This window comes from Thalia democratica, chromosome 1 (genome assembly GCF_965202585.1).
Source record: "Thalia democratica chromosome 1, ktThaDemo2.hap1.1, whole genome shotgun sequence".
Classification (NCBI taxonomy): domain Eukaryota; kingdom Metazoa; phylum Chordata; class Thaliacea; order Salpida; family Salpidae; genus Thalia; species Thalia democratica.
In genome coordinates this window covers 59,213,532-59,227,735 of record NC_139165.1, presented here as the reverse complement: position 1 = coordinate 59,227,735, position 14,204 = coordinate 59,213,532, and positions in this window count along the sequence as shown.

Sequence of the window (14,204 nt, the reverse complement as noted above, 5' to 3'; positions counted from 1 at the left end):
AAAATCGGCTGTTTTATACGAAATACTTGGAATAAACATTGTTTATCATACATTATTTGATTTATTATGATTTTTTGTATTAATATCATTGAAATATTTCGTAAAAGTAATATAATTCTCGACTTCGGTTAAAAATATTAGTTTTAAAGTATTAAAACTCCTTTTGACGTCTAAATCGGCTGTTATAGACGATATACTTGCAATAAACATTGTTTTTTGTACATTATTAAACTTATTATAATTTTTGGTACTTATATTCTTGTAATTTTCGTAAAGCTATGTTTATAAACTTCTTAGGTTAGTAATCTTACTTTAAACAAACTAAAAGTACCATAGACGTTATAAAAGGCTGTTTCATTCAAAATACTTGTTCTAAACACTTTTTAACGTACACTATTTGAATTATTTTGATTATTGGTATTAATATTCTTATATTTTATCATACAGCTAGTTAAATGAACCTATTCGGTTAGGAAAATTTGTTTTAAAGTATTAAAACACATTTTTAAAGTACTATAGACGTAATAGTATGCTGTTTTCAACAAAATAATTGAATTATTCCTTTTTCATCGTACACTAATTGAATTATTTTAATTATTGGTATTAATATTCTTGTAATATATCATACGGCTATAAAAATAAACATATTTAGTTAGAAATATTAATTTTAAAGTATTAAAACTCCTTTTGACGTCAAAATCGGCTGTTTAAGACGTATAGTTGTAATAAACATTGTTTATCGTACATTATTTGAGTTATTATGATTTTTGGTAATAATATTCATGTAATTTTTCGTAAAGGTAATTTAATAGACGTCTTCGGGTAAAAATATTTGTTTTAAAAAATTAAAACTTCGTTTAAGTTTAAAATCGGCTGTTTAAGAAGAAATACTTGTTATAAACATTGTATATCGTACATTATTTGAGTTCTTTCATTTTTGGTATTAATATTATTATAATATTTCGTAGAAGTAATTTAATAAACTACTTCGGTTAAAAATATTAGTTTTAAAGTATTAAAACTCCTTTTGACGTCTAAATCGGCTGTTTAAGACGAAATTTTTGCAATAAACATTGTTTATATTTTATTTTTTGAGTTTTTTCGAATTTTGGTAATAATATTTTTGTAATATTTCATAAAAATAATTGAAATAATTTCTTCGGTTTGGAATATAAGTTTTAAAATATTAAAACTCTTTTTGACGTCAAAGACGGCTGTTTAAGACGAAATACTACAATAAACATTGTTTATCGTACATTATTTGAAATCTTTAATTTTTGGTATTAATATTATTGTAATAATTCGTAAAAGTAATTTAATAAACTACTTCGGTTAAAAATATTAGTTTTAAAGTATGAAAACTCCTTTTGACGTCGAAATCGGCTGTTAAAGACGAAATATTTGCATTACATATTGTTTATTGTACATTTTTATAAGTTCTTTCGATTTTTGGTTATTATATTTTTATATTTTTTTTTCACAGCTATGTTTATAAACTTCTTTAGTTATCAAACTTTAAACATATTAAAAGTACTATAGACGTTATAAAAGGCTGTTTCAAACAAAATACTTCTATTAAACCCTTTTTAACGTATATTATTTCAATTATTTTCATTATTTGTTATCATATCCTTATAATATTTGATAAAGCTAATTAAATGAACCTATTCGGTTAGGAATATTAGTTTTAAAGTATTAAAACTCCTTTTGACGTCAAAATCGGCTGTTTAAGACAAAATACTTGCAGTAAATATTGTTTATTGTACATTTTTTGAGTTATTTGATTTTTGATTATTACATTCTTGTAATTTTTCGTACAGCTATGTTTATAAACTTCTTTATTGGTAATCTAACTTTAAACATATTTAAAGTTCTATAGACGTTTTAAAAACCTGTTTCAAACAAAATACTTGTATTAAACCCTTTTTAACGTATATTATTTGAATTATTTTGATTAAAGATATTAATATTCTTATAATATATCTTACAACTAATTAAATGAACCTAATCGGTTAGAAATATTAGTTTTAAAGTATTAAAACTCCTTTTGACGTCAAAATCGGCTGTTTAAGACTAAATACTTGCAGTTAACATTGTTTATCTTACATTATTTAAGTTATTTCGATTGATTTTTGGTTATAATATTCTTGTAATTTTTCGTATAGCTATGTTTATAAACTTCTTTTGTTAGTAAACCAACTTTAAACATATTAAAAGTACTATAGACGTCATAAAAGGCTGTTTCAAATAAAACACTTGTATTAAACCTTTTTTAACGTACATTATTTAAATTATTTTGATTATTGCTATTAATATTCTTATAATATATCATACAGCTATATAAATAAACGTTTTTGGGTAAAAATTATAGTTTTAAAGTAATAAAACTACTTTTGACGTCAAAATCGGCTGTTTAAAACGAAATACTTGCAGTAAACATTTTTTATTGAACATTATTTGAGTAATTTCTATTTTTAGTTATAATATTCTTTAATCTTCGTACAGCTTATTTAATAAACGTTTTTGGTTAAATATATTAGTTTTAAAGTATATCAACTACTTTTGAGGTCAAAATCGGCTGTGTTATACGAAATACTTAGAATAAACATTGTTTATCATACATTATTTAATTTATTATGTTTTTTTGTATTAATATCATTGTAATATTTCGTAAAAGTAATATAGTTCTCGACTTCGGTTAAAAATATTAGTTTTAAAGTATGAAAACTACTTTTGACGTCAAAATCGGCTGTTTTATACGAAATACTTCCAATAAACATTGTTTATTGTACATTATTAAACTTATTATAATTTTTTGTACTCATATTCTTGTAATTTTTCGTAAAGATATGTTTATAAACTTCTTAGGTTAGTAATCTTACTTTAACAATACTAAAAGTACCATATACGTTATAAAAGGCTGTTTCATTCAAACAACTTGTTTTAAACACTTTTTAACGTACACTATTTGAATTATTTTGATTATTGGTATTAATATTCTTATATTCTATCATACAGCTAGTTAAATGAACCTATTCGGTTAGGAAAATTCGTTTTAAAGTATTAAAACTCCTTTTGACGTCAAAATCGGCTGTTTAAGACGTGTAGTTGTAATAAACGTTGTTTATCGGACAGTATTTGTGTTCTTTCATTTTTGGTATTAATATTATTGTAATATTTCGTAAAAGTAATTTAATAAACTACTTCGGTTAAAAATATTGGTTTTAAAGTATTAAAACTCCTTTTGACGTCTAATACGGCTGTTTAAGACGAAATGTTTGCCATAAACATTGTTTATATTTTATTTTTTTAGTTTTTTCGATTTTTGGTAATAATATTATTGTAATATTTCATAAAATTAATTGAAATAATTCCTTCAGTTTTGATATAAGTTTTAAAGTATTAAAACTCTTTTTGACGTCAAAAACGGCTGTTTAAGACGAAATACTTGCAATAAACATTGTTTATCGTACATGATTTGAGTTATTTCGGTTTTTGGTTATAATATTCTTGTGATATTTCGTACATCTAATTTAATAAACGTTTTCGGTTAAATATATTAGATTTAAAGTACTAAAACTCCTGCTGACGTCTAAATAGGCTGTTTAATACGAAATACTTGCAGTTAACATTGTTTATTGTACATTATTTGAGTTATTTCTATTTTTAGTTATAATTTTATTGTAATCTTCGTACAGCTTATTTAATAAACGTTTTCGGTTAAATATATTAGTTTTAAAGTACTTCAACTACTTTTGACGTCAAAATAGGCTGTTTTATACGAAATACTTCAATAAACATTGTTTTTTGTACATTATTAAACTTGTTATAATTTTTTGTACTCATATTCTTGTAATTTTTCGTAAAAATATGTTTATAAACTTCTTAGGTTAGTAATCTTACTTTAACAATACTAAAAGTACCACATACGTTATTAAAGGCTGTTTCATTCAAATAACTTGTTTTAAACACTTTTTAACGTACCCTATTTGAAATATTTTGATTATTGGTATTAATATTTTTGTAATATATCATACAGCTAAGAAAATAAACATATTTAGTTAGGAATATTAGTTTTAAAGTATTAAAACACATTTTAAAAGTACTATAGACGTAATAATATGCTGTTTTCAACAAAATAATTGAATAATTCCTTTTTCATCGTACACTAATTGAATTATTTTAATTATTGGTATTAATATTCTTGTAATATATCATACAGCTAAAAAAATAAACATATTTAGTAAGAAATATTAGTTATAAAGTATTAAAACTTCTTTTAAGTTTAAAATCGGCTGTTTAAGAAGAAATACTTGCAATAAACATTTTATATCGTACATTATTTGAGTTCTTTCATTTTTGGTATTAATACTATTGTAATATTTCGTAAAAGTAGTTTAATAAAACTACTTCGGTTAAAAATATTAGTTTTAAAGTATTAAAACTTCTTTTGACCTCTAAATAGGTTGTTTAAGACGAAATGTTTGCAATAAACATTGTTTATATTTTATTTTTTGAGTTTTTTCGATTTTTGGTAATAATATTATTGTAATATTTCATAAAATTAATTAAAATAATTCTTTCGGTTTGAATAAAAGTTTTATAGTATTAAAACTCTTTTTGACGTTAAAAACGGCTGTTTAAGACGAAATACTTGCAATAAACATTGTTTATCGTACATGATTTGAGTTATTTCGGTTTTTGGTTATAATATTCTTGTGATATTTCGTACATCTAATTTAATAAACGTTTTCGGTTAAATATATTAGATTTAAAATACTAAAACTCCTGCTCACGTCTAAATAGGCTGTTTAATACGAAATACTTGCAGTTATCATTGTTTATCGTAAATTATTTGAGTTAAATCGATTTTTGGTCATAATATTCTTGTGATTTTTCGTACAGTTATGTTTATAAACTTCTTTAGTTAGTAATCTAACTTTAAACATATTAAAAGTACTATAGACGTTATAAAAGACTGTTTCAAACAAAATACTTGTATTAAACCCTTTTTAAGTATTTGAATTATTTTGATTATTGGTATGAATATTCTCATAATATATCACACAGCTAATTAAATGAACCTATTCGGTTAGGAATATTCGTTTTAAAGTATTAAAACTCCTTTTAGCGTCTAAATCAACTGTTTAAGAAGTTTAATTACTTGCAGTAAACATTGTTTATCGTGCATTATTTGAGTTATTTCGATTTTTGGTTATAATATTCTTGTAATTTTTTGTACAGCTATGTTTATAAACTTCTTTGGTTAGTAATCTAAAATTAAACATAATAAAACTACTACAGACGTTATAAAAGGCTGTTTTAAATAAAATACTTGTGTTAAACCCTTTTTAACGTACATTATTTGAATTATTTTGCATATTGGTATTAATATTTATATAGTATATCATACAGCTAATTAAAAAAACCTATTCGGTTAGGAATATTAGTTTTAAAGTATTTAAACTCTCTTTGACGTCAAAAAAGGCTGTTTAATACGAAATACTTACAGTAAACATTGTTTATCGTACATTATTTGAGTTATTTTGATTTTCGGTTATAATATTCTTGTAATTTTTCGTAAAGATATGTTTATAAACTTCTTGCTTAGTAATCTTACTTTAAACATACTAAAAGTACCATAGACGTTATAGAGGCTGTTTAATTCAAAATACTTGTTTTAAACCCTTTTTAACGTACACTATTTGAATTATTTTCATTAAAGATATTAATATTCTTTTAATATATCTTACAACTAATTAAATGAACCTACTCGGTTAGAAATATTAGTTTTAAAGTATTAAAACTCCTTTTGACGTTAAAATCGGCTGTTTAAGACTAAGTACTTGCATTAAACATTGTTTATCTTACATTATTTAAGTTATTTCGATTTTTGGTTATAATATTCTTGTAAATTTTCGTACAGCTATGTTTATAAACTTTTTTTGTTAGTAATCCAACTTTAAACATATCAAAAGTACTATAGACGTCATAAAAGGCTGTTTCAAATAAAACACTTGTATTAAACCCTTTTTAACGTACATTATTTAAATTATTTTGATTATTGCTATTAATATTCTTATAATATATCATACTGCTATATAAATAAACGTTTTTGGGTAAAAATTATAGTTTTAAAGTATTAAAACTCCTTTTGACGTCTAAATCGGCTGTTTAAGACGAAATACTTGCAGTAAATATTGTTTATTGTACATTTTTTGAGTTATTTTGATTTTTGATTATTATATTCTTGTAATTTTTCGTACAGCTATGTTTATAAACTTCTTTGTTAGTAATCTAACTTTAAACATATTTTAAGTTCTATAGACGTTTTTAAAACCTGTTTCAAACAAAATACTTGTATTAAACCCTTTTTAACGTACATTATTTGAATTATTTTGATTAAAGATATTAATATTCTTATAATATATCTTACAACTAATTAAATGAACCTACTCGGTTAGAAATATTGGTTTTAAAGTATTAAAACTCCTTTTGACGTCAAAATCGGCTGTTTAAAACTAAATACTTGCAGTAAACATTGTTTATCTAACATTATTTAAGTTACTTCGATTTTTGGTTATAATATTCTTGTAATTTTTCGTACAGCTATGTTTATAAACTTTTTTTGTTAGTAATCCAACGTTAAACATATTAAAAGTACTATAGACGTCATAAAAGGCTGTTTCAAATAAAACACTTGTATTAAACCTTTTTTAACGTACATTATTTCAATTATTTTGTTTATTGCTATTAATATTCTTATAATATATCATACAGCTAAATAAATAAACGTTTTCTGGTAAAAATAATAGTTTTAAAGTATTAAAACTACTTTTGACGTCAAAGTCGGCTGTTAAAGAAGATATACTTGCAATAAACATTGTATATCGTACATTATTTGAGTTCTTTCATTTTTTTGTATTAATATTATTGTAATATTTCGTAAAAGTAATTTAATAAACTACTTCGGTTAAAAATATTAGTTTTAAAGTATTAAAACTCCTTTTGACGTCTAAATCGGCTGTTAAAGACGAAATATTTGCATTACATATTGTTTATTGTACATTTTTTCAAGTTCTTTCGATTTTTGGTTATTATATTTTTGTAATTTTTTGTACAGCTATGTTTATAACGTTCTTTAGTTAGTAATCAAACTTTAAACATATTAAAAGTACAATAGACGTCATAAAAGGCTGTTTCAAATAAAACACTTGTATTAAACCCTTTTTTAACGTACATTATTAGAATTATTTTGATTATTGGTGATAATATTCTTATAATATATCATACAGCTAAATAAATAAACGTTTTCGGGTAAAAATAATAGTTTTAAAGTAATAAAACTACTTTGACGTCAAAATCGGCTGTTTAAGACGAAATACTTGCAGTAAACATTGTTTATTGTACATTATTTGAGTTATTTCTATTTTTAGTTATAATATTATTGTAATCTTCGTACAGCTTATTTAATAAACGTTTTCGGTTAAATATATTAGTATTAAAGTACTTCAACTACTTTTGACGTCAAAATCGGCTGTTTTATACGAAATACTTCCAATAAACATTGATATTGTATATTATTAAACTTATTTTAATTTTTTGTACTCATAATCTTATAATTTTTCGTAAAGCTATGTTTATAAACTTCTTAGGTTAGTAATCTTACTTTAAACATACTAAAAGTACCATAGACGTTATAAAAGGCTGTTTCATTTAAAATACTTGTTTTAAACACTTTTTAACGTACACTGTTTGAATTTTTTTGATTATTGGTTTTAATATTCTTATATTCTATCATACAGCTAGTTATATGAACCTATTCGGTTAGGAAAATTTGTTTTAAAGTATTAAACCACATTTTTAAAGTACTATAGACGTAATTATATGCTGTTTTCAACAAAATAATTGAATGATTCCTTTTTCCTCGTACACTAATTGAATTATTTTAATTATTGGTATTAATATTCTTGTAATATATCATACAGCTAAGAAAATAAACATATTTAGTTAGGAATATTAGTTTTGAAGTATTAAAACTCTATTTGACGTCAAAATCGGTTGTTTAAAACGTATAGTTGTAATAAACATTGTTTATCGTACATTATTTGAGTTATTATGATTTTTGGTAATAATATTCATGTAATTTTTCGTAAAGGTAATTTAATAAACGTCTTCGGGTAAAAATATTAGTTTTAAAAAATTAAAACTTCTTTTAAGTTTAAAATCGGCTGTTTAAGAAGAAATTCTTGCAATAAACATTGTGTATCGTACATTATTTGAGTTCTTTCATTTTTGGTATTAATATTATTGTAATATTTCGTAAAAGTAATTTAATAATCGACTTCGGTTAAAAATATTAGTTTTAAAGTATGAAAACTCCTTTTGACGTCGAAATCGGCTGTTAAAGACGAAATATTTGCATTACATATTGTTTATTGTACATTTTTTTAAGTTCTTTCGATTTTTGGTTATTATATTTTTGTAATTTTTCGTATAGCTATGTTTATAAACTTCTTTTGTTAGTAATCCAACTTTAAACATATTAAAAGTACTATAGTCGTTATAAAAGGCTGTTTCAAACAAAATACTTCTATTAAACCCTTTTTAACGTACAATATTTCAATTATTTTGATTATTTGTTTTCATATTCTTATAAGATATGATAAAGCTAATTAAATGAACCTATTCGGTTAGGAATATTAGTTTTAAAGTATTAAAACTCCTTTTGACGTCAAAATCGGCTGTTTAAGACGAAATACTTGCAGTAAATATTGTTTATTGTACATTTTTTGAGTTATTTTGATTTTTGATTATTAAATTCTTGTAATTTTTCGTACAGCTATGTTTATAAACTTCTTTATTGGTAATCTAACTATAAACATATTTAAATTCTATAGACGTTTTAAAAACCTGTTTCAAACAAAATACTTGTATTAAACCCTTTTTAACGTACATTATTTGAATTATTTTGATTGAAGATATTAATATTCTTATAATATATCTTACAACTAATTAAATGAACCTAATCGGTTAGAAATATTAGTTTTAAAGTATTAAAACTCCTTTTGACGTCAAAATCGGCTGTTTAAGACTAAATACTTGCAGTAAACATTGTTTATCTTACATTATTTAAGTTATTTCGATTTTTGGTTATAATATTCTTATAATTTTTCGTAAAGCTATGTTTATAAACTTCTTAGGTTAGTAATCTTACTTTAAACATACTAAAAGTACCATAGACGTTATAAAAGGCTGTTTCATTTAAAATACTTGTTTTAAACACTTTTTAACGTACACTGTTTGAATTTTTTTGATTATTGGTTTTAATATTCTTATATTCTATCATACAGCTAGTTATATGAACCTATTCGGTTAGGAAAATTTGTTTTAAAGTATTAAACCACATTTTTAAAGTACTATAGACGTAATTATATGCTGTTTTCAACAAAATAATTGAATGATTCCTTTTTCCTCGTACACTAATTGAATTATTTTAATTATTGGTATTAATATTCTTGTAATATATCATACAGCTAAGAAAATAAACATATTTAGTTAGGAATATTAGTTTTGAAGTATTAAAACTCTATTTGACGTCAAAATCGGTTGTTTAAGACGTATAGTTGTAATAAACATTGTTTATCGTACATTATTTGAGTTATTATGATTTTTGGTAATAATATTCATGTAATTTTTCGTAAAGGTAATTTAATAAACGTCTTCGGGTAAAAATATTAGTTTTAAAAAATTAAAACTTCTTTTAAGTTTAAAATCGGCTGTTTAAGAAGAAATTCTTGCAATAAACATTGTGTATCGTACATTATTTGAGTTCTTTCATTTTTGGTATTAATATTATTGTAATATTTCGTAAAAGTAATTTAATAATCGACTTCGGTTAAAAATATTAGTTTTAAAGTATGAAAACTCCTTTTGACGTCGAAATCGGCTGTTAAAGACGAAATATTTGCATTACATATTGTTTATTGTACATTTTTTTAAGTTCTTTCGATTTTTGGTTATTATATTTTTGTAATTTTTCGTATAGCTATGTTTATAAACTTCTTTTGTTAGTAATCCAACTTTAAACATATTAAAAGTACTATAGACGTTATAAAAGGCTGTTTCAAACAAAATACTTCTATTAAACCCTTTTTAACGTACATTATTTCAATTATTTTGATTATTTGTTTTCATATTCTTATAAGATATGATAAAGCTAATTAAATGAACCTATTCGGTTAGGAATATTAGTTTTAAAGTATTAAAACTCCTTTTGACGTCAAAATCGGCTGTTTAAGACGAAATACTTGCAGTAAATATTGTTTATTGTACATTTTTTGAGTTATTTTGATTTTTGATTATTAAATTCTTGTAATTTTTCGTACAGCTATGTTTATAAACTTCTTTATTGGTAATCTTAATATAAACATATTTAAATTCTATAGACGTTTTAAAAACCTGTTTCAAACAAAATACTTGTATTAAACCCTTTTTAACGTACATTATTTGAATTATTTTGATTAAAGATATTAATATTCTTATAATATATCTTACAACTAATTAAATGAACCTAATCGGTTAGAAATATTAGTTTTAAAGTATTAAAACTCCTTTTGACGTCAAAATCGGCTGTTTAAGACTAAATACTTGCAGTAAACATTGTTTATCTTACATTATTTAAGTTATTTCGATTTTTGGTTATAATATTCTTTTAATTTTTCGTACAGCTATGTTTATAAACTTCTTTTGTTAGTAATCCAACTTTAAACATATTAAAAGTACTATAAACGTCATAAAAGGCTGTTTCAAATAAAACACTTGTATTAAACCTTTTTTAACGTACATTATTTCAATTATTTTGATTATTGCTATTAATATTCTTATAATATATCATACAGCTATATAAATAAACGTTTTTGGGTAAAAATTATAGTTTTAAAGTAATAAAACTACTTTTGACGTCAAAATCGGCTGTTTAAAACGAAATACTTGCAGTAAACATTGTTTATTGTACATTATTTGAGTTATTTCTATTTTTAGTTATAATATTCTTTAATCTTCGTACAGCTTATTTAATAAACGTTTTCGGTTAAATATATTAGTTTTAAAGTATATCAACTACTTTTGACATCAAAATCGGCTGTTTTATACGAAATACTTGCAGTAAACATTGTTTATCATACATTATTTGATTTATTATGATTTTTTGTATTAATATCATTGTAATATTTCGTAAAAGTAATTTAATAAACTACTTCGGTTAAAAATATTAGTTTTAATGTATTAAAACTCTTTTTGACGTCTAAATCGGCTGTTAAAGACGAAATATTTGCATTACATATTGTTTACTGTACATTTTTCATAGTTCTTTCGATTTTTGGTTATTATATTTTTGTAATTTTTTGTACAGCTATGTTTATAAACTTCTTAAGTTAGTAATCAAACTTTAAACATATTAAATATACCATAGACGTCATAAAAGGCTGTTTCAAATAAAACACTTGTATTAAACCAATTTTTAACATACATTATTAGAATTTTTTTGATTATTGGTGTTAATATTCTTATAATATATCATACAGCTAAATAAATAAACGTTTTCGGGTAAAAATAATAGTTTTAAAGTAATAAAACTACTTTGACGTCAAAATCGGCTGTTTAAGACGAAATACTTGCAGTAAACATTGTTTATTGTACATTATTTGAGTTATTTCTATTTTTAGTTATAATATTATTGTAATCTTCGTACAGCTAAATTAATAAACGTTTTCGGTTAAATATATTAGTATTAAAGTACTTCAACTACTTTTGACGTCAAAATCGGCTGTTTTATACGAAATACTCCCAATAAACATTGTTTATTGTACATTATTAAACTTATTATAATTTTTTGTACTCATATTCTTGTAATTTTTCGTAAAGCTATGCTTATAAACTTCTTAGGTTAGTAATCTTACTTTAGTCATACTAAAAGTACCATAGACGTTATAAAAGGCTGTTTCATTCAAAATACTTGTTTTAAACACTTTTTAACGTACACTGTTTAAATTATTTTGATTATTGGTTTCAATATTCTTATATTCTATCATACAGCTAGTTAAATGAACCTATTCGGTTAAGAAAATTTGTTTTAAAGTATTAAAACACATTTTTAAAGTACTATAGACGTAATAATATGCTGTTTTCAACAAAATAATTGAATAATTCCTTTTTCATCGTACACTAATTGAATTATTTTAATTATTGGTATTAATATTCTTGTATTATATCATACAGCTAAGAAAATAAACATATTTAGTTAGGAATATTAGTTTTAAAGTATTAAAACTCTTTTTGACGTCAAAAACGGCTGTTTAAGACGAAATATTACAATAAACATTGTTTATCGTACATTATTTGAGTTCTTTTATTTTTGGTATTAATATTATTGTAATAATTCGTAAAAGTAATTTAATAAATTACTTCGGTTAAAAATATTAGTTTTAAAGTATGAAAACTCCTTTTGACGTCGAAATCGGCTGTTAAAGACGAAATATTTGCATTACATATTGTTTATTGTACATTTTTTTAAGTTCTTTCGATTTTCGGTTATTATATTTTTGTAATTTTTTTTCACAGCTATGTTTTTAAATTTCTTTAGTTAGTAATCAAACTTTAAACATATAAAAAGTACTATAAACGTTATAAAAGGCTGTTTCAAACAAAATACTTCTATTAAACCCTTTTTAACGTACATTATTTCAATTATTTTGAATATTTGTTTTCATATTCTTATAATATATGATAAAGCTAATTAAATGAACCTATTCGGTTAGGAATATTATTTTTAAAGTATTTAAACTCCTTTTGACGTCAAAATCGGCTGTTTAAGACGAAATACTTGCAGTAAATATTGTTTATTGTACATTTTTTGAGTTATTTTGATTTTTAATTATTTCATTCTTGTAATTTTTCGTACAGCTATGTTTATAAACTTCTTTATTGGTAATTTAACTTTAAACATATTTAAAGTTCCATAGACGTTTTAAAAACCTGTTTCAAACAAAATACTTGTATTAAACCCTTTTTAACGTACATTATTTGAATTATTTTGATTAAAGATATTAATATTCTTATAATATATCTTACAACTAATTAAATGAACCTAATCGGTTAGAAATATTAGTTTTAAAGTATTAAAACTCCTTTTGACGTCAAAATCGGCTGTTTAAGACTAAATACTTGCAGTAAACATTGTTTATCTTACATTATTTAAGTTATTTCGATTTTTGGTTATAATATTCTTGTAATCTTTCGTATAGCTATGTTTATAAACTTCTTTTGTTAGTAATCCAACTTTAAACATATAAAACGTACTATCGACGTCATAAAAGGTTTTTTCAAATAAAACACTTGTATTAAACATTTTTTAACGTACATTATTTGAATTATATTGATTATTGCTATTAATATTCTTATAATTTATCATACAGCTATATAAATAAACGTTTTTGGGTATAAATTATAGTTTTAAAGTAATAAAACTACTTTTGACGTCAAAATCGGCTGTTTAAAACGAAATACTTGCAGTAAACATTGTTTATTGTACATTAATTGAGTTATTTCTATTTTTAGTCATAATATTCTTTAATCTTCGTACAGCTTATTTAATAAACGTTTTCGGTTAAATATATTAGTTTTAAAGTATATCAACTACTTTTGACGTCAAAATCGGCTGTTTTATACGAAATACTTGGAATAAACATTGTTTATCATACATTATTTGATTTATTATGACTTTTTGTATTAATATCATTGTAATATTTTGTAAAAGTAATATAATTCTCGATTTCGGTTAAAAATATTAGTATTAAAGTACTTCAACTACTTTTGACGTCTAATTCGGCTGTTATAGACGAAATACTTGCAATAAACATTGTTTATGGTACATTATTAAACTTATTATAATTTTTTGTACTCATATTCTTGTATTTTTTCGTAAAGATATGTTTATAAACTTCTTAGGTTAGTAATCTTACTTTAAACATACTATATTTTTCCAAGTTCTTTCGATTTTTGGTTATTATATTTTCGTAATTTTTTGTACAGCTATGTTTATAAACTTCTTAAGTTAGTAATCAAACTTTAAACATATTAAAAGTACTATAGACGTCATAAAAGGCTGTTTAAAATAAGACACTTGTATTAAACCAATTTTTAAC